Source organism: Pinus tabuliformis, chromosome 4_2 (assembly GCF_031772625.1).
Source record: "Pinus tabuliformis cultivar Carrire ecotype Pingquan chromosome 4_2, CPIR1, whole genome shotgun sequence".
NCBI classification, from domain to species: Eukaryota; Viridiplantae; Streptophyta; class Pinopsida; order Pinales; family Pinaceae; genus Pinus; species Pinus tabuliformis.
In genome coordinates, this window is record NC_142304.1 from 1034818541 (window position 1) to 1034841342 (window position 22802).

General features: G+C 36.8%; 1 pseudogene; it reads right to left on the minus strand.

The window, feature by feature from the left end:
- Positions 1–2564: 2564 nt before the first annotated feature.
- LOC149173155 (putative UDP-N-acetylglucosamine--peptide N-acetylglucosaminyltransferase SEC pseudogene) lies at positions 2565–4473 on the minus strand (annotated as a pseudogene).
- Between the last annotated feature and the right edge of the window lie 18329 nt (positions 4474–22802).

Sequence of the window (22802 nt, forward strand, 5' to 3'; positions counted from 1 at the left end):
TTTACTTCTTCGAAATTGGCATGGTTCTCGGGATCCTATTCCCTTTATATAGTTTTCACCGACCTTGAAGAATATTCAGTAATTTTTTAATTATAATATTTTTATAAATTATTTTTGAGAGCGGGTTGTATGATGTCTTGTAAATTTTAAATTAGTTTTCGAAGGTAATGGCATTTTTCTTTGCTTATCAATCCCCAGCGGATGCATTATTGATTACTGTGGTCATTATGAAAATGTGATGTCACGGAGGACGTTCGCGGTTTATATTATAAATTGGATGATAATTAAATAATAATAACCTCGGATCTTATAAATGGACTTTTACAAATTTTATTATTGGAGATGAATTTTTTATTTTTTTAAGAAATCTTTAGTGTCTTATTATTAGTTATTTATAAAACTCGTAATGATACAAGAAGGAATAGAATATTAGAGAAGATCATCTGAAAAACTAAATTATTTTCAAATTTTAGATAAGTAAATTATTTTGAATGTAATTCAATTTTATATTCTAATCACATATTTTTATTTTATATAAAAATTCTAATTATCAATTTTAAATAATGCCACTCAATTCCATGGTTCCCAATGCTTCCAAAGGAAAGCCCAACCTAAGTCTTTTTCAAGATTCGTGGCAATCTCTCTTGCCATGCATCCTAAGATGGGACAAGTGGTGAATCCTAGAGAGTGGAGTCTCATTTTAGGGCCTAGTGAACTGATGTGGATTGTGGTAAAGCCTGAGAGACTAGGGGCTGGGAAAATTCTTCACAGTGTAGGTGGAGAGATCCGGTGGCATCCATTATTGTTTTGGCCTAGTGGTCTAGTGGAGATCATGTTAAAGCCTATTATTACATGTTTATTGTTTTGCCTAGCTAACCATCATTTCTGTGAAAATGCTATAGTGAATAATTATGGAAATTGTCTTTTGCCTTCACCAACTCGCTCCATTTCTTCACAGCACCCATAACTAACATGGTCCAATCTCACATGTGATAAACGTCATTCAACCCACATCATTCATTCTTCAATGTTATATGTTGAATTTATGGTGAATAAGCATACTTTCTTTATAAAAAATATAAAAGATATTTCTCATATAAAAAAATAAACATAATGATAGGAAATAAAATAACATTTAAGATCAAACATTTTTGGTCAGTCCCAACTATATAGAAGTGAGTATGAATGAATCCATTGCACTCTATTTTCCCATCTCCATTGACCTCAAAACCTAGTGACGGATTAACCATAGTGCTTCAAAATACATTACAATCAAGACACTAAATCACTAGTGCTACATCTTACTAAATAAAAATTTGATGTGATTTGTACTTTCCCAACTATAAAAGTGAGTATGAATGAATCCAACACACTCTACCTTCCCATTTCCATCTGCCTCAAAAGCTAGCCATAGATTGACCATGTTGCTTCAAAATAAATCACTAGTGTTACGTCCTACTATGTACACGAGGCATGCCTTACTATAGCAAATCAGTTTGTAAGGATGCTTCTGCCTTCAACGGTGACTAACTTTCAAAACAAATAACTAAGATGCAGGGACTGGCCATAATGCTCATGTTGTTGTCAAGAATTGGACTGATCATAATGCTTATATTGTTGACAAACAATCATAACCATTGGTTTTCATAACCAGTTCTTGAGATTTTTGTTGTTGAGATGCTTGCTTAGCATGCTTTGGTGGCCTTCCAACTCCTCGTTTTAAGAGAGGCTCTGCCTGGGTGGTGCTGGTAGTAGTAGTAGATGCTAATGGTTGTTTCAGAGGAGGATTCAAATTCGCCAAATAGTGTTGTTTGAGCTCCTTTCCTGCTCAACTGTGTTCGAGCTCTTAATTGGCTTGGCAATGTTGCCCAAGATTTTGTTTGTCTCTAGAATGTGTGTGGAGCTCTTCAAAGGAGCAAGAAGATCACTGGAATTCTTTTCCATGTCATTGACTGAGGATGCTTTTTTAAAAAACATAAACCACTTCCGAAGGTGCGCCATAGTGGTTTGTGAAAATAAAGGGGACCCCCTCCTAAATGAATCTAAAGCGTTGATTTGAGAATGGGCTATAGTTTATTTCTCGTGCATGTAAGTCTGCTGGAAAACCACTAATCTGGAGCATGAGGGTTATGGGTTGTCAATTTCCTATGCACTTGTGAGATATCCTGCGACATGTTGTAAACAAATTCCTTCTTGAGAGCATTGGGGAGTTGAGCAACATTGATCCCTTTGGAACCATTTTTCTTCATTTTTGTTATCTTCATTGTATTCTTCCTCCCATCCAAAAAGCAACAATTATAAGCTACGTGTGGAGAGAGTAGGTCATTGTCATCATATGCATATTTACCCCGCATATCACCAGTGCACTTGCAAGGTGTTGATGACAAGAGACAGTTGCCAGAGTAGGAACAATGCATGTCTCCTATTCTAGATAAGCTCTTATTCTCCATCAGTAGGAGCTGTTGGTTTTTCCTTTTCATTTTTTACAGTTTGACCAGATTTTGAAGCTCTTTTCAAATACGTAATTTAAAATATTGTATACCCTTATATGTACAACATATAAATTATCGATCATAAGGAAAATCACTGTCATTTTCAGTCACTTTGAAGGGCCAAGGATGTTTCTCTATGTAGTATAAATTCCACATCTTAAAATAGGCCCTCTCAAGATTTCGTACCCAATGAACAATGTCAAATAATGGACATGTCATCTGTGTTGATTTGACTTTAGTAGTCAAAGCTTGACATTTTACAAGATTTTGGGCAAGACTAATAGCCTTCTCGTCGTACTCTTGCATACTGTTCTCAACCATCTCTTCTCTGAATCCAGTAGCATAACAGAGAGAACCCACCACTCTTGTGGCCATTTTCTCAAGTGGAAGAGTTATAATTGGAACACCAACCCAGAGCACATCAATGCTAGTGGTATGTGCATTATATAATGGTGTATCAAGGCACACATTAGCCAATCAACTACGATGTATATGCTCACTCTTGGCTACAACATCTCTGAATATAATCTGGTAAGGCCCAACACCCTGTGCAGAAGAAAAGGCTTGCGATATACTTTCTCCTGCATCAAGAAACCTCAAAATCCACATAGCACTATTTGGTGCACATTTTAGAATATTGCACCATGTTATGAATATACACTGGGATGTATTTTGTACAACTGATTAAAGCAGACAAACAAAAATTTGTCTTCCAGTAGTCCATAATATGAACACTTTGCTTAGCGCACAGGGTCTGAAGCATTTTGATTTTTCAACTTGTAATCATTCACAAAATAACAATGTGGCATGTGTACAAGCTCCTCAGAATAGATATGTGATAATGTGTAGGTGAAGCAAACTCGTCTGTCACTAAATAGTCAATATAATTGGCACCAGTAGTTCCAGGAAAACCCATATATGAAACTTGAATGGGGATTGGTTTCATTACAACAATTTCATTCCGAACACCCTTCGTATACCCATTCGAGTTGATAAGAACTTGAATATGAGTTTGAGATATCATTCGTGCAATCACATTAGATGAAAGGGATGAAGTGTTCTACCTCTAATTATATACGATGTCTCCTCTCATTGCCATCACTCTGACTCAAAGCATAGTAGCAAAATACCTCAACATGCTCTTGATTAAGCATACCAAAAAAAAAACTCATGAGGTGTGAAATGGATGGCCACTAAAATCACTGCTGACTTAACCCCACCTTAAGCCTTCCACTACCACTCTCACTTTTCACAAGCAAATGAGGAGGGTGTCCAAAAAACTAAGGTCCAAAACAAGATGCAACAAGAAGGCAATGCTCTGCATATTTTTGGTTGATTTCTAAAGTCAACATTGGTTCAAAGGGATAAGCAATTGCATGAAATGGTTGCACGCTTGGAAGAACTGACATCTTTATTTGTCACCTTACAATTGTCTCAACTTCAACAAACTTACTGTCATGATCCTCCCAATCACAAACACACTGCAAAGTGCGCAGCAGATTGCAAATTACTTCTGGAAAATCAGCTAGCAGTAACAAAGCTTGCTTGTAACACTTAATAACAGCTTCAACAAGACAACTATCCTTGTAGGCTTAACTGTTAGTGCACATACATAATCTGGTATTGCTTCATTAACTCTACCCATGTCTTTAAGTGTATTGCTTCTATTAACAAGATCATCAACTATCGTAGGATTTATACGAAGAACTTCATTATGACAAGCAATTGCTTCCATATAATGACTTTATTGTTTGTATGTTGTTGCCAAATTGCTATATGGAGCAAACAAACTAGTTATAATTGCTTCCAGGATGATAGTTTGTTTGTAGTGTGCTATTGCCAAATCCAATTGAACTTGTTCATAAATAACACTTGCTAAATTCCCAAAGGAAATTGCACAGTCAGGATGCCATTGGATACAACCACTGAACAAAACCCTTTTGGGCATTAATACAATCGCCTCCAACCAGTCATTCCACATGACCGTGATATTCGTAGTGATATGGCGAACTTATCAGTTTAACATGCGTCATGATATTTGTAGACCTTTGTGCACCATGATATTCGCAGACCTATGGAGGCCCCAATGGAACCAAGATTCCAGCAAGTATCAACGTACCGCGGGGATAGATGTCATTGTGTACCATCAAGACAGATTTCGCCCAACAGGCAAAAGAGTAGACGATAGTCGCAGGTGAACAGTTCCAAAAGGAACACCTTCATTGTAAAAGGATCACTAAAAAGGGCTCATACTCACATGACATAGGGTTAATTCTAACCACTATCACTATAGCCTCTAAGTATACTAATGGAAAATTTGAACCAATAACATAAAAATTTTGCTTTAATAATACACCTTATTGCCAATTTAATTTATACCAAGTAAACTATTACATCTTTATTCCTCCCCTTTATACATGCATCATATGCCATCCTATTATCACTATTCTTACTTTTTTACATTTCCTAGATTATATTTTCATTGGGTATATATATATATATATATATATATATATATATATATATATATATATATATATACTTTATTTTACACATACATTATTATATGAATTTAATATAAATTTCTTTCGCTAAAAAAATATTATCAATTACTTTGTGGGTCCAAAAACACATATAATATTTTGCTGAAATTTTAAATTATTTCACTATTCTTACTTTTTACATTTCGTAGATCATATTTTCATTGGGTACATATATATATATATATATATATATATATATATAAATTTCCTTTGCTAAGAAAATATTATCAATTACTCCATGGGTGATCATTTAAAATTTCAGCAAAGTATTCTATGTGTTTTTGGACCTACCAAGTAATTGATAATATTTTTTTTATAAGATCGTCTTTCGGATTAATCACATTCTTGAGATTTGGTCGACGTTTCAAACCAACTAATGTGGTTTAGAATATTTTTTTAGAAAAAGAAATTTATATTAAATTCATATATTTTGAAATGTTACTAGTTTTAATTGAAACATGGTAGGGTATACTCTGAGTGAACCTGAGAACTAAATACATATGTTTTATAGTAATACTTACATCTGTCTTCAAGAAAGTTTCAGATCATGAACATTCCATCACCAAAAAAACAAACACGTTTTTTTATCACTTTTGTCTTTGTATTTGAGGAGGTTGTAACGCTCGATTAAAGCTTGTGTTTTTTATGATCGACAAATAGAATGTGAAGCTTGCCCTGTATGATTCTTGCATTTATTTGTTCTGAACCACGTACAACTCTCAATGGCTACGAGTGCATTTATATTCCAATGTCACTTATGGGAAAAACTGCAGACGGACAGATGTCAAACGGAGATGAAAATGGTAGACAATGTTTGGCCTGACCAATTTAAAAAAGAAACATCTTCAGTGTAAATATAATGTTATAGAGGATATTTGATGGGTAATTATAACATGATAATGTTATCATAGTTTATAAATTCTAACCTTATGAATAGAATTTTAGATTTTTATTTTAATTATAATATTTTCTTAAATTGATTTAATTATATAATAATAGTTTATAAATTTGGTGATATGAATTTTGTAAAAAAAAAAAAAAAACTCCAACATCACAATTTTTGTCAAATTATCTTAATAATTATATATAACTTTAATAATAATAAAGTATTTAGCCTTTAGCTACAGTTCAATTAGTGATGGCACTGAAAGGGAAGTGTTATGTGTGAGGCGATTCATGGTTCAAATCCTTCCATTCAGTATGTTTGCACACAAGTATGAGACTCCTAGTTTATATATATATATATATCTATATAAAAAATTGATTGCAATAATTTTATATTACAATTTAACAATTGAAATTTGTAATTTTAATAATTTATTTAAAATCTTCTCCCCCGATGGGGGTGTGCAAACGGCAGACCAATTGGCCTCGGGGCCTTCCCCCCTTGGCACACAGCGGACATGTCTCGATTAATTAGTGGTATCATGAGACGGGATGGTCATCCTCAGTGTTATGAAACCAGCTCAAGAAAAGATAGAAAAGAAAGATCAACGCCTTAGAATTCAGCCTCTTCGAGGGGGAAACCTCCTTTACATTACATAAATGAACAATTCTTGGATGATACAAATGACAAAACCTCCTTTCTATATATAGGAGTCTAAGGAGTCACAATATAATCCAGCCGACCTAACAATAATAATATAAAGCCACAAAAATAATAATAGAGGGATTCTATGGGGCACAGAAATAACAATATGTGGGTAATAGGGGCACAACAATATAAATAAGGGGTATAACTACAATAGTAATGGGGTAATCACTAGTATTATAGGGACCCAACATGCCCCTCTCCTTCAAAAAAGTGTTGTCCTCAACGCTTGAGCAGTTCTGGATACTTCTGCATAAAATTCTCATCCTCCCATGTGGAATCTTCAGTGGATAAGTTCTTCCACTTGATAAGATACTCTGAAATTGATCGATTTCGTAGCTGTCGAGTTCTTGTTTCTGTGACTGCTTCCGGTTCCAATATAATTTTTCCTTCCTCATCAAGTTCTGGCAATATTGTTTGAACTGGGAGCTTGTCACCTATAACCTTCTTTAAACATGAAACATGGAAAACTGGGTGCAATCGAGAAGCTGCAGGAAGCTCCAATTTGTATGCCATAGTACCAATCTTTTCCAACACCTTGTACGGACCATAATACTTTGGTGATAATTTATTATCCTTCTTAGCTTGCTTTAGGGACATTTGCTTATATGGTTGTAGCCGTAGGAATACCCAATCACCTACATCAAAACTTCTTTCACTGCGATGTTGATCTGCCTGTTGTTTCATTCTATTTTGTGCCAACACGAGGTTATCCTTTAAGAGTTGGAGGACTTGTTGTTGATGTTCGATGTGATGTTCCACTGCTTGAACCTTAGAATTTTCTCTTAAATATGATGTGATTGATGGTGGTTGATACCCATAAAGTGCCATAAATGGGGTCATTTTTGTTGCTGTATGGAAGGAAGTGTTATACCACCATTCAGCCAGAGGCAACCATTTGACCCATTGTGTCTGTTTATCAGATACAAAGCAACGAAGATATCCTTCCAAACATTTGTTTACTATCTCAGTTTGCCCATCAGATTGAGGATGATAAGATGAGCTATGAGCTAACTGAGTACCAAGACAAGAAAATAATTCTGTCCAAAAATTTCCAGTGAAAATGGGATCTCTGTCACTTACAATAATCTTTGGGTTTCCATGTAGCTTTTGAACTGTTTCCATAAATGCAGTAGAAACTGTACTGGCTTTAAATGGATGTGATAATGCACAAAAGTGTGCATACTTGGTAAGTCTGTCAACTACCACCATGATGACACTCTTTCCCTCAGACTTGGGTAAACCTGTGATAAAATCCATTGAAACCTCCTCCCAACGTTGGCTTGGAATGGATAAAGGTTGTAATAGACCCGGTGTCTTAATTGTTTCAACTTTATTTTGTTGGCAAACCAAACATTCCGCCACAAACTTTTGAATATCTGATTTAAGGCCATCCCAAAAAAATTCCTTCTTAACCCTGTGGTAAGTTTTTAAAAATCCTGAGTGCCCTCCTAAGGGAGAAGTGTGCAATTCCATAAGAATCTTTTGTTTTAGCTGGGAATTCTTACAGAGGTATAAGCGATCTTTGTACCATAACGAATCATTTTTCCAGCTAAATGTATCAGAAGTACTGGAATCTTGTTGTAGCTTTCGAATAAGTGCCCACACTTCTTCGTCATTCTTCCATTCCTCCTTTGCTTCGTTTATCCAATCTGGTTGGATAATAGAAATGGCACACAACAATGCTTCCACATCCTCATCCTTTCTTGAGAGTGCATCTGCCACCACATTTTGCTTCCCTTTTTTGTAGATGATTTCAAAGTCATAACCCAACATCTTTGTGACCCACTTTTGTTGCTCTTCAGAGGATAATCTTTGTTCTAAAAAGTATTTAAGGCTATCATGATCCGTTTTTACCTTGAAGTGTCTTCCCATTAGGTAGGGTCGCCATTTCTTAAGTGCATGGAGTATTGCCAACATTTCCTTCTCATAAATAGCTTTGCTTAAAAACTTTCCCTTGATTGGACGACTTTCAAAAGCAATGGGTCTTTCATCTTGCATTAGAACAGCACCAATTCCATTTCCTGAAGCATCACATTCCACAATAAAGGTTTTTGTGAAGTCCGGTGTAGCTAAGACCGGTGCTTGGCACATTGCCTCTTTAAGATGTTCAAAGGCCTTTGTTGCTTCCGGAGTCCATGAAAATGAATCTTTCTTCAATAATGTTGTTAGAGGTGCTGCTATTCTCCCATAATTCTTAACAAACTTGCGATAATACCCTGTCAACCCAAGAAATCCTCGCAGATGCTTTATGGATGTGGGGATTTTCCATTCCTTAATGGCTTTAATTTTGCTAGGGTCTACCTTAACTCCTTCATGAGATACAATATGACCCAAATATTCCACCTCCTGGACTCCAAAGAAACATTTGGATCTTTTTGCATATAATTGTTTCTCCTCCAATAGTTGTAGCACCTTGTCAACATGTTCAACATGATCCTTCCAAGACTTGCTGTAGATTAGTATATCATCAAAAAATACTAACACAAATTTTCTAAGGAATGGTTTGAAAATTGAATTCATCAAACCTTGAAATGTTGAAGGTGCATTGGTAAGGCCAAAAGGCATGACCAAAAATTCATAATGACCCTCATGAGTTCTAAATGCCGTTTTCGGAATGTCTTCAATCTTCATTCTGATTTGATGATATCCCGAACGAAGATCCAACTTGGTGAAGTAAATTGATCCATGCAATTCATCCAGTAATTCATCAATGACAGGAATGGGGAACTTATCTTTAATAGTGAGCTTGTTGAGCTCCCTATAATCTGGACACATGCGCCATGATCCATCCTTCTTGTGCACCAATACTACTGGAGCTGAGAAAGAACTTTGACTCGGTTGAATTATACCAGCCTCTAGCATTTCTGCAACCATACGTTCAATTTCACTTTTTTGGACATATGGATATCTGTACGGCCTGATGTTTGGAGGAACACTTCCTGGAATCAGATGAATAGCATGATCATGATCACGCATAGGTGGGAGACCTTTGGGAGTCTCAAATACCTTGGAATGATTGTCCAGGACTTTTTGGAGATCTGGAGAAATAGATGATTCCAATGTGGAAACATCTAGCGAACATAATTGTGCAATTACACCTCTTTGCTCCTTTTTTAGAAGCTTTGTCATGCCATTAGAGCTGATTATCTTTCCTGGTTTCCCTGCAATACCCCTTAATTCAACTTCCTTTCCTTCCACAGAAAATTTCATGAAAAGTTCTTGAAAATTAAAAGCTATTGTACCCAAGGATTGTAGCCATTGGACTCCTAGTACAACATCAGCACCTCCCATTGGAATGGAAAGCATTGGGCTAGTCAATACATATTCTCCCATGGATAGCTTGATATTATGGCACTTTCCAGAACAATTTATTGTTCCTCCATTTGCAATCATCACTTGACACTCTGGTGCTGGATATAGGAAGCAATTCAATTCTTTTGCTACCCTACAATGAATAAAATTGTGGGTGCTTCCTGAATCAATCAACACTATTACCTTTTTCTTCTTGATTTGTCCTTCTATCTTGATGGTTTGAGGAGTGGTAATTCCCGCCAATGCATTACAAGATATGGTCGGATTTATTTGTTCTTCATCTAGGCTTTGTTCCTGGAATATATCCTCTTCTTTTGACCTTTCTTGCTCCTTTTCTTCTTCCTCTTCACAATCTATGTAGAATAATTTCTTCTCAGCACACTTATGACCTTTTGTGTATTTGCTATCACAATTGTAACAAAGCCCTTTTGCTCTTTTTTCTTCCAATTGTTGTGGTGTCAACCTTGTAGGTTGTGGAAGACTATGGGCAACAACACTTCCGTCTTTATAGTTGTGAATGGTATGCTTCCTAGTTGCCATAATTTTGCTTTCCATTTTTCTTGCTAACCTGAATGCCTTCTCTAATGAATCAGGTTCCCAAAGGCGCACATCATGTTGGATATTATCCTTTAAAGACCCTATGAACACATCAATCCTATGCTCCTCTGGAATATCTTTTACCCTTATGTTCAATTTTTGGAACTCCTCAATGTGCTCCATTATTGAACCCTTTTGTTTGAGACTTATCAATTGGCTAAAAAAAGTGTTGCTTTTTGTATCCTCATAATGTGCTATCAATTCTTCCGTAAAAATTGCCCAAGTGATAAATTGTTTACGAGAACAAAGCCATTGATACCATACAAACTGATTTGGTTCCAAATATAAAGTTGCCATACGTACCTTTTGTGTGTTTTGCACATTATTGAGATCGAAGAATTGCTCCATCTGTAATATCCATGTGGCGGGATCCTTGCCATCAAACTTCCTCATATCGATTTTTGGAACATGGTGAGTCTTCGATCCAACATTAGAGTCTATGGAATCATGATTAACATTTCTTTTGTTCTCATCATGAGTTTCCTTTAGTACTCTTTCACCCTTAGTGACCATTTCTTGTAGCAACTTATCCATCTTATCATCCATGCCATCAATTTTAGCGTCCATGCCATTCACCTTAGCTTCCATGCCATCCATCTTAGCTTCTACACCTTTCTTTAAACCGTCCATCTTAGCTTCTACATCTTTCCTTAAACCATCCATTTTAGATTCTGTTGCTTTTTGTGCAAGTGACACTTGTTGCACTTGTTCTTGTAATTTTGATATATCATATAGCATTTCTTCTTCTTCTTCATGAGTCATGCTAGAGCTTTCAGGTTCCTTACTAGGTGTTTGCATTTTCTTTCCTCGGGGCATCAGTTACCGATAATAATTCTCTAATATGCCCTTTGAATTCCTTCAAAATAAATTTTCAAACCAAGCTTAAGCAAAAATTAAAGAAAATCTACACACCTTTTTTCACTTTGTAGGAGCTCGATATTGCCTCTGATGTATCTCTGTACTTTCTGATTATCTAGCTCTGAATTTGTGACCTCTAGTAGCCCTCTGTGTCCTCTTTCCAATGCCACAAGTCTGACCCAAATTGGATTCTCCAAGGAAGAGTTATGCGAAATCTCCCACAGTGACTTGATTATAGACTAGTTCAGTAGAACGAACTTGTACGACGTGCCACGTGTCACTGTTTCAACCTTTGACTCTGAAAAATATATAAAATAAAACTACAGTCCGTCCTCTTTCTTTAACTTCTTACGAAATTTCAATCCGATGCTCAGAAAGAAAGTTATGACGATTTTCCCCAGGTCACCTGTTTTGAGTGTAATTCAGGAGTCTGCAAAAAGACCAACTTCCTCAGATCATATCTCCGAAAATATCACGCGAAAAACTCTGAAATTCGGACCCAAGGTTCAGCGCGATTTCTTCTCAAATGGGTTTTTTTTGCGACTTCTGAAACGTCATAGAAAAAAAGTTATAGCGAAAATTCCACGATGACCTGTTTGGAGCAGCGAAACTCTAGAATCCAAAGCTCTGATACCAAATGTTATGAAACCAGCTCAAGAAAAGATAGAAAAGAAAGATCAACGCCTTAGAATTCAGCCTCTTCGAGGGGGAAACCTCCTTTACATTACATAAATGAACAATTCTTGGATGATACAAATGACAAAACCTCCTTTCTATATATAGGAGTCTAAGGAGTCACAATATAATCCAGCCGACCTAACAATAATAATATAAAGCCACAAAAATAATAATAGAGGGATTCTATGGGGCACAGAAATAACAATATGTGGGTAATAGGGGCACAACAATATAAATAAGGGGTATAACTACAATAGTAATGGAGTAATCACTAGTATTATAGGGACCCAACACTCAGACCCTTTTAGACACAGTGGTTCGAGTTATTATGCTCCTCAGGTTCATTGTCACAATTGTTGTGGAGCAAGAGATGAGTGGAGATTGTAGGGTGGTAAGCTTGAACGAGGGTGGCCATGTGAGCTCGCCCCGGAAGTTGAACAGACAACGTCGAGAAATGGTAGGCCCTGATGCAGTTATTTATGCCTTGGCAGATTCTCAGGCATTCATCTAGGACCCTGGAGCGCATTTCTCTAGTGTGACAATTTTCCCTCTTGGAATAGAGTTGGAGGGTAGGATTTCTGGCTCCAGTCAGCAAAGCAGAACCTCTATCAGCCTGTTTCGCTATAATTCTCAAGTATTAACAATTTTTTGGGTTTGGTTCATTCTTGAAATTTTCTTGCTAAAGGTGGTAGGTTTCCGGTGACAATTGCATGCTCTTTTGGCCCTGGTTTTTTGATTGCATTATGGGCATTCAGTTTGTAGGGTTGGGCTTTGTACAAAGGCTTTATGTGGCTTCAGTTCCTTGGCATCTCAGGGGTTTTGTTTCTATTTGTTGCTTAGGAGATTGGGGTGTCCCCTGTTCTGCCTTTTGTTGGTCCTGACCACTAGTGGGTCTAGTTTGGGCGTAAATTCATCCTCTTTGCGCTCTCGGGTTGGAAATTTCGTGTTATTTGTCCCTGTCTGGGTGGGGTGGGTATGCAAGTTTGCTTTTAACTATTGTTGGAGAGAGTGGTTGAATGTGTTAGGGGCAGCCAAGTCGACGAGCACCCCTATATTATGTGGGTTTTGCAATGCTATTGTGGTTTTACATTCGTCCTGTGTCTTGGTCTGGACATTTCCTGTTTGTGGTCGTGGATGAGGTGTCTCTGGGGTGTTTGGGGTCTTAATTGTGTTTCAAGCTTGAGATTGTGGCGGGACCTCAACCATGCCCCGCCAACAAGCTCAGCCTCGCAGAGGCGGTGGTCAGCAAAGGCAGGCAAGGTAATGTGAAGGCATCAACACATCATCGTCGGGTTTAGAGAGTTCGGGATGTATGGGGGAGGTTGCTCAGGATCAGGGTCAATCCCCGAGCCGCGTGGTTATACCTGTCACTTTGGACTCCATCGCATAGTAGCTGAGAGGAATCCAAGGCAACCTGCACATCCTCTGGGAACATTGATATGAGGACCGAAATGAATTTGTGGCCTACATGAATGATATCCAGTTTAGTCAGAATGAGATCTTGGAGCAACTGGCCAACATTTGTTGGAGCTTTCGTCGGACGAACGAGTGCTTGCACGAGTTGGAGGCCAAAGTTGAACACATTAAATTTCACGTGCATGAGATATGGTTTCACGTGCATGAGATATGGAGTCTGATAGTTGTGCCTCCTTTGCAACCTCCTTAACCTCCTCCTTAACAATATGCTCATAGTTTGCTTGTCATTTTTTTTTCCCTTTTGGCATGTAAGGCTACTAAGCCTATTGGAAATAATGGTTCAATGGACATATCTTCTACATACTTCGACCCTCCCAGCTAACAAATCTGGTTGGAGTGAATTTGGGGGAGCCATAGAGAAACATTTTGTAATCGATATTGTCTTGCTAATATAATAGAATCTTTTAGACTCACAAAAGAAATTATTTAAAATCTTCTTATTATATTCCCGATGGGGGTGACAAAGTGGCGATTGAAAGGATTGGTGAGGGTGCCCACCACCCCAAAGACTCTTCTGACAAATAATAGGGGTGGCATGGTACCCCACTTGCATGCACTCATGCGAGACAATTAAGGAGAACTGTGGTGAGTTAATCAATGCAACAGGAAACAAATCTTTAAGTTTCTTAGCTTAGATGATTAACGTGCTTTGTGAATTGGAGGGTGGAATGGGTATTAATCTTATCAAAGGTACACCCACAACTCTTGATGAGGGAGTCAAGCCGAGGGTGGCAAGCTTGGTCGAGGGGCTAGGTATTGTGCTGTGAGGGGAGTTTTCCAATGTGGGGGATGAGTTGTTGGGAGAATAGTGTGATAATAGCCTAATAGTCTGGGACCCGGGAAACACAAAATGCATCTCAACTTCGTTGTGTGGGATTAGGGACGTGGATCATCACTTTGAATCCTTGTGCATGCATGGTCTCCTACCAAACTTGCCTTCGATTTCTCTGGTAAGGCACCTTTTTTCTCGTGTTGGGTCTATGTTCTTATTTCACCTAGGCATCGAAGACCTTTTATGTCTATGGGGATACAATTTATTTCATGCCAATCTAGGTTTTATTTTCTTCTTCTTGTGGGGGATAGCTAGAGGCATGCTAGGGAAATTCACTCTCCAAGCTAGCCATACCTAGGTTGTGCATTTTCGACGGACCTTTGTAGTCAGTCTTCTGGGATTGAGTTCATTTCAAATTCATGGGTTTTCCAAACCAAAATGTGTCTGGTGGTGGTGTAAGTTATTTAGTCTTACCTCTAAGGAAGGATTGTTTGTAGTATGACTTTAGAATTCGGTGCTCGACATTCATTATATACAGTTTCCTGGTGGGGATTTGAGGTTTTGGGGTGTGGGTCCTACTTAGAGGTTGTGTGGGTATCCAGGTGTGAACATTGATAGTTATGGAACTTATTTGCCCAATCGTGTTATTATCCTATTCAGGGTTTGTTGGACAGTGGAGAAATAGTCATGCCACGTCACTATGGGCAGGCCAAAATGGGTAGGGAGATGGAGGCTTCCCGGTCATCCATGGGTTGGGCGATCGCAACTATGGAGAGACAGTTGGCCCCCATCCTCTTCAGTCACTAGATAGTGTTGTTCGAGCCCCTTCACTGGAATCTATGGACATTCAATTGGGCCAAGTTACTTGTCTTCTGTAGAAACTCAATGAGGATCGACATGAGGATCACAATGTAATCATCAGCTTCATGAACAACATGTAGCACAACTAGTGACACATGCAGGATTGGTTGGCTAACATCTTAAGAGGTCAATGGAGATTTGTAATAGCCCCTGGTTGATTTTCCATGTAAATAAAATAAGACCAAGGTCATGGGACATGTATTCCAAGTTTAATGTTGGGCAAAACACTATAGGGGCATCACTTGTGGTTAATTAATGGCTATGGAAATCGGCAAAGGCACTGGCAAAGGCATAGAGGCAATAATTGGCATTTTAATTATGAAAACAAAGGAAAATAGGAGAAAAGGAAGTTTAAGAGACACATATTTGCATACAAGGGAAATCAGATGAAAATTGAAAGAAAATGAAGAAAAAGGAGACCTCGATAATAAAAAGGCATCAGAGAATCAATTTACATCTTTTGTCAATTTAGTTTTTGGCTCTCTCATTTATTCTCTCATTCTCTCATACTCTTGCACACCTAAAGCATTCTTGGAGCATGCATTTTTGGCGCATGCTTGGAGCATTCTAGCATTCACTTGAATTGGAGAAAGAAAGTAAAGGAGTGAAAGGAAGCACAAGTAGATAGTTGAATCAACAACTACAGTTGGATTGCTTTGTAGGTAACGGCTTGCAAGTGTGATTTCCTTGTTGATTTTTGGATGCATGGTATATTCATGTGATTCCTTGGTTATGTGTTGTCAGTGGCACGGATATTTGCCTGGATTGACAATGGTTTAAGCCTTGCCTTTCCATTTCCTGTATAACCATGGTGTTGTGGTTTTTCCACTCTTTTTTCTAATTGGTGCTCAGGTTCCCCATGGCTGTGGGTTGAAAAAAACTCTTTGGAAGCCCTAGAACAACTTGGGTTGAGTTACTAGTTCATGGATCCATAGATTGGGACAAACGCTCTGGAGCCCTTGGTGGGTTGAGTTACTAATTCCTGGAACCGCAGTTGGAACAAAGACTTTAGAGTCATGGAAGGTTGTGGGTTGAGGTACTAGTTCCTGGAGCCCTATGTAGTTTGGGTAGAGACCAATCTAGTTGATGTTAGTGATTTCTGGACCATATATGTGAGATAACTATGGTTGAGGGTTGAGGTGGTTCTGCCTCTGGAAGGCTTGGTTGGTTTTATATTGGTTTATCTCATGGATCCCACATTCATGATTGGAATATGGCGCGGGAATGATTGGCTGAAAGAGAGATTTGGTTCAGCCCAATATATGGTCAGGTGGTACATGGGAGTCCTTGACTTGGTTGGATTTTTCGTATTTTAATAAGAGTTATTTTCCTTTTGTGATCTATGAGCACTTGTACTAGTTATCATGTTGACATTATGGTTGATTTTCCATAGTTTCCATTTGTTTATATGTTGGTTATGTGCTAGTTGCATGATGTATTCTATTTATGGCTCTTGACATGTTTTGATAAGTTATTGAATGGTTGATGAATGCATGGGCTAACAAGTTTGTTGTAGCTAGCTTGAGAGGGAATTGAGCCTTCTTGATGATTATATGGTGAGCTTATTGAATCACTAAACAAATATGTATTTATGACCTACAGGTACTATGTACACAAAGTGTTTATATAAATGAGTGATTTGGACCTCCATCTTCTCAGAGTCGTAACTTTGGAATACAATCTTCGTTTGACTATCATAATACCTTGTTCTGAAGATCTCCACGAGGAGGTTGAGATGAAGATTTGTGGGATAATTGTTGGCACTTTTTTGGTCTCTCCGTTTTCCCTAAAAATGTCATTTAGGCCTTCAAAATGACATCAGAAATTTAGAACCCGAAAAACTGCCAAAAATAGAGAGTTGTGTTAATTTTAAGGAAACAAAACTGAAAAGAAATAGTGTTGGGTCAAGTTAGGTTGATAACAATGTGATCATGTGTCACTAGGTGTTTGTAGTCAATTCTGGACATGTGGACCCCATTTTCCATAAGTGCATCGTGGAAATAGGGTCGCGCATAGTAACTATCACCTCATGTTTACACTAGTGAGCAGGTTAAAGTGGGTAAATGTGGGGTGAGGCAGATACAAGATTATAAGAGAAGTTGGAACATCTCAAAGGCGGACTCACCCACATGGAAAAACAAGTTCACTATGATTTCAAACCCCCTCCATCTCAAGGTTTTGGTCCTGACCACCCTACTCTGGTCAACTCTCCCAATGCTTAATTTTTTTGGATGTTTTTTTTTTTTTTGAATGCCTTTTAGTATCTTTGGTCTATTAAATTTTGGTTACTCAAAATGTTTAGGTAACTAGCCACAAGTTTGGGGTTTTATATGTTGCCATTAAATCTGGTAAGAGTGAGACTAACATATTTTTTAGAAAATGTAATGACTGTAAATATCTTTCTGATTAATAGAACCATCTTGATTTAAAAAAAAAAGAAGCACTTGTAATTATAAATAAAATTGGTTCAAAATTAAGAGTGGTTTGTCACAATACTAGGTTACTCATATTTATACAAGTTGAGTTATATGGAGTACATTATTTTAAAAATTTAAAATTTTGTAAATTATATAGGATAAAATCATATAGAGTACTTTATTTAAGAAGTTAAAATTTTATAAACTATATAGCGTAAAGTAATATAAAATACATTATTTGAAAAAATAAAATTTTGTAAATTATATATAATAAAGCTATAAATGTTTGTGGTAAGTTTTTTCATTAAAAAAAATCATTTAAATTTTTTATATAATTTTGTAAAAAATTATTGTTTCATTTTAAGATAATTTAGATTTTCGAATTATAAAAAATAAATAAAAATAAAAATCTAACTTAGTATAAATAATTATAAAAAAAAGATTTATATATTTAATAATATTTTGTATTATTTTAAAAAGACTTTTTTTATACTAAATTTTATGCATGGATCTTGAGTTATAATTATACAATTTTTTTTAAACTATCTTAATGTTATATATAAAATTTGGATTATAAAATAATTAAAATTAAGATTAAAATATTAAATTATATAAAAAAAATTTAAGTACATCATTAAGGAATAAACATTATTTTCTATTACTTAAAAATAATCATTTTACATGAATATATATATTTATCATATATGCAAAAAAAATGTTGGATCCATAAGACCAAGAAACCTACAAGGTTTGAAACGCCTCAATTGTTTGTAGGAAGACAAGACATATAACTTACAACAAATTTCTGAAGGAAAAATCAACGATCTATAAATATTGAGGACCGAAACATGTTTTGGCAGCGTAGAAAAACGAAAGAAATCACTCTCAGGGGCATGAGAGCCAGCACTGTGGTACAGAGTGAGAACAAAATTTCTTACAACCAAAAAATTGGCCAAAGTTGTGTCATTTAACCATGCAAAAGTTGTTTGAAAACATGATCCCAATGTGAAGCAAAAACTGGCCAAAATGTAATTAAAGCATGAAGATGCCCACTGAAAACTTGATACTAGAGCGTAACACAGGAGGAGACTACAAAAGGGAGTTGATGTGAGTCCCAGTCATAAGAGAAAGATGACCCCTATTTGTTGTCTGTGAGTCCCTTATCTCTTCATAGAAGATATAACCTTATTTTGCCTCTGGTTCCTTTTTGGATAACAGGTCCGCCTTTTTATTCCATGATCTGTGCATGTGATGGAAGTTGCGAGCATGGAATTTATCCTTCAAGGTTGTGATCTTGTCCATCCAATGATTTATTGACATAACCTGTAAATGTGATTTGCTAGAGATCCTGTCAATAACACATTTAGAGTCTCCAATGACGGGAGTAGGGAAGAAAGGTGGAGAAGGGAGATGGAGAACAAGAGGTCCCAGACAACACATATTTAAGCTTTTGTATTTGTACCAGTCCCAAAATTGGCCCATATGAGGAAAGAGGAGGACCCAATGATATGGATAAGAGCCCTAGCTGCACACCGTGAGTTTTGGGCTACCCCATCAAAGAACCCGAGGTGTGCCTGGTAGGAGAGGGAAGGGAAACTAAAGGGTCTAATGGATTTTGGAGTGGGAGGCTTCCAATAGTCCATAAAAAAACCAACAATATGGGGAAGTATATAAGAGGAGGTGATAGGTTGGTTTTCAAAAATGTATTTGTTTCGAACTTTCCAAATACTTAGGCTATGAAAACATGCAGGGATTTGTAAGGGCCCATCATTTGATCCCACCAAACCAGACAATCAGAAAAAGGTGTTGTACGAACTAGGCTCTAGCAGGTGGAAGTGGGACAAAACATCAAACCATAACGACCTGTAGAAGGAGCACTGAAAAAAGAGATGGTTTACAAACTCTGGTCCATTTAGACAAAGACAACATGAGTTTGGACCATAGAAACCTCTGCACAAAAGACTATCCTAGGTGAGGACATGATTCTCCAGGAGGATCCAAACAAAGCACTTGAGCTTCAAAGGAATTGGCTAGTGCCATAGCTTCATGGTCCACCAATTTGGATGGGCATGGGTGGTCTTACTAAAAATATATTCATAAGCCAATTTTGTTGTGATATGACCATTTATTTTGTTCCAAGACCACACAATGGAGTCATCAACATCTGAGAGAAATATCCCATTTGATATGAGAAGCTTGATGAAAATATTCCATTCCAATGCTAGGGAGCCCTATAAATCTAAATCTAAAGCAGTTTTCCATTTGCCAAACTGAGTGTCCTTAAAATTTTCAATTGAAGCCCGTCTAAGGTTGAGAATGCCTTTTGAGTGAAAAGCATAGATGAGCTCAGGAGAGAAATGATAGCCCAAAGGTCCTCCCAACAAGGTACCTTTTCCAATAATAATGTCATGACCATTTCCAGCTTTCTAGATTAGCCCATCAGATACCCATGCAAGATCCATTAATAGACCTTTCCAAGTGGGTTACCCTAAGTAAGACTTGAGCACAAAACTTGCTTGGAACCATTCCTTGAAGGATCTATTTTGTAGATATTTAGAAGAAACTATTTACTCCGTAATCCATAATTCGTAACAATCCTCTAGAAGCTTTTCATTGCTAAGAAGCAGCCAAAATAATTGATATTTTTAAAACCCCAACCACCCATATTCTTTGGAGTGGCTAACAACTTCCAATTAACTAGATGGATACCTGCCTTTGTTTTCTTAAATGTCCAAAGAAAGTTATAGTTGACTTGCCGAATTTTGTTTACAATGGATTTTGGAATTTTTGCAAGGGTAAACCAGTAAACAAGTATGCTTTCAAGGACTGTTTTCAGCAGGATTTTTCTGCCACCGAGAGAGTCAATGGTAGCACCAATGTTTAATTCTTTGTTCCACATGGTTGACCAGCCAATTCCAATCTTGTACTTGATAACAATTTGGCTTTAGGGGGAAGCCCAAATAAGAGAAACCTTATACCAAAGAGCCCATCTTAAAGGGGAGAAAATTGCCCACATCTGAAATGACTTATTGTTGAGTATGATAGTGATAAAAGGGATACTTTTTTACACTAATTTCCATACCTGTAGTAGAACAAGAGAGGAAAATGTGAGAGAAGGATTCCCATTCAGTGACTAATCCTTCCCAAAATATGAGAATGTCATCAAAAAAAAGGAGATGGGAAACAATAAAATATTTTGCAATCTTGAACCCTCTGATTTTTCCTTCTCTCTTAGCTTGATTGATCATCAGACTGAGGCTTTCAATGATGAGCAGAAATATTAAGGGGGATAAAGGGCATCCCTGTCTTAGACCCCTAGAGTTGGGAAAAAACTAGTGGGAGAACCATTAACAAGAACATCAAAATTTGTTAAGGTTATGCATCCCATGATCCAATTAGACATCAAAGCATTCAGACCAATTTTGGATAGCACTAATCTAAGAAAATTCCAATTGACTCGGTCATAGGCTTTGACCAAGTCCACCTTGAGAACCATTGAATTCAACTTCTTTGTCTTAATAGAGTGTATTGTTTCTTGTGCAACTCCAATGGCATTGTGGATCAACCTATTGGGAAGAAAACCAAATTGCTCAGGTGAAAGGAGGTTTGAGAGCTTGGGTTTGAGTCTATTGGAAATGACCTTGGCAATAATTTTATAAATCATGTTGCATAAGGAGATAAGTCAGAAATCCTTAAAAATGGTTGGCTTGGAGCATTTGGGAATAAGGGAAATGAAAGTAGCATTAATTTCCCCAGAGACCATCCCCCTAATTCTGGATTCTTCTATAACACGCAAAATGTCACCCCCCATAAGATTGAAAAAAGCAAGGAAGAGTTCCATGGTCCAACCATCTGGACCAGGACTTTTATCCTTTATGAAGGAGTTAAGGACAAATTTGAGCTCTTCCATAGTAACGAGGCAACTAAGTTGCCCTGCGTCATCATTAGAGAAAAACTTAAGGAAGTGTTGGATGACCTTAAGTTGTTCATGTACATAAAACTACTAGAGTCTTTGAAGAGATTATGAAAATGGGTCATAGCTATGGTCTTCATCCGGTTCTGCGTGCAATAGGAGTTTCCCAAGTTGTCTTGAATTTCCCAGGTAGAGTTCTTTATCCTGTGGTGGTTTGCAAAGTTTTGAAAGAAATTGGTATTGTTATCCCCTTCTTTTATCCAAAGAGATTTGCTTGTTAGTCTCCATCGAACTTCTTCTACTTTAAGAATTTGGTATTTTCTTTCAGATAGATCAATAAGGTGTTGTTTGATGGAGTTTGGAAACCCTGTATATAAGAAGAGATCATTCATGGATTTTACGACCTTCTCAATTTCTGATTATTCTGGATTTTGCTCCAAAACATAGTATTTTGCCCACTGTTTTACTTTTTGTTTGAGGATTGACATTTTGAGAGTCCATAAATCCATGGCAGACATTGTACCATCATCTTTTATACTGTCCCAAACTAAGTGGACCAAGGTTATGAAGGAGTCCTCCTTTATCCATCGTCAATTGAATTTTAAAGGGACCCTTGATGGGGCTGACTGAAAGTCCATCTAAAGGAATATAGGAGAATGGTCAGATATGGAATCAGGGATGACCTAGGACTTGAATTTATGTAGGCTGCTAAGTCCTCAACAATTAAGAAATTTCTGAGACACTTTGTTATGGCTTGGCTACCAATTCTTCCATTATTCCAAGTGGGAGTCATTAGGAAAGGGGGAAACATCTATCAACATAGATTCCTGGAGGATGTAAGATATGACCAGTGCAAAGGGATAAGGGTGCATTCATAGTGTGTATAAAACTTGAATTATAAAAGAATTCAAGACATATATAAAATTTGTAAGTAAATTATATATATATATATATAAACATGTTTGTAATTGGACCATTTAAAGTATGATATTTGTTAATTTATTTCAATTCTTTATATATATTGGCATCTTAGCATATTACGCTTTAAATTGTCCAATTACACACACACACACACACATACATATATATAACACATCTTTATAATTGGAATATATATATATATATATATATATATATATATATATATATATATATATAATTGGACAATTTAAAATGTGATTATTGGACAATTTAAAGTGTGATATGTCAATAAAAAAAAATTAGGTTCAATTTTTGGCAATATGGCTTTTGGGAGAGTAATGCATAAAAAGTTAAGAATTAAAAAATAA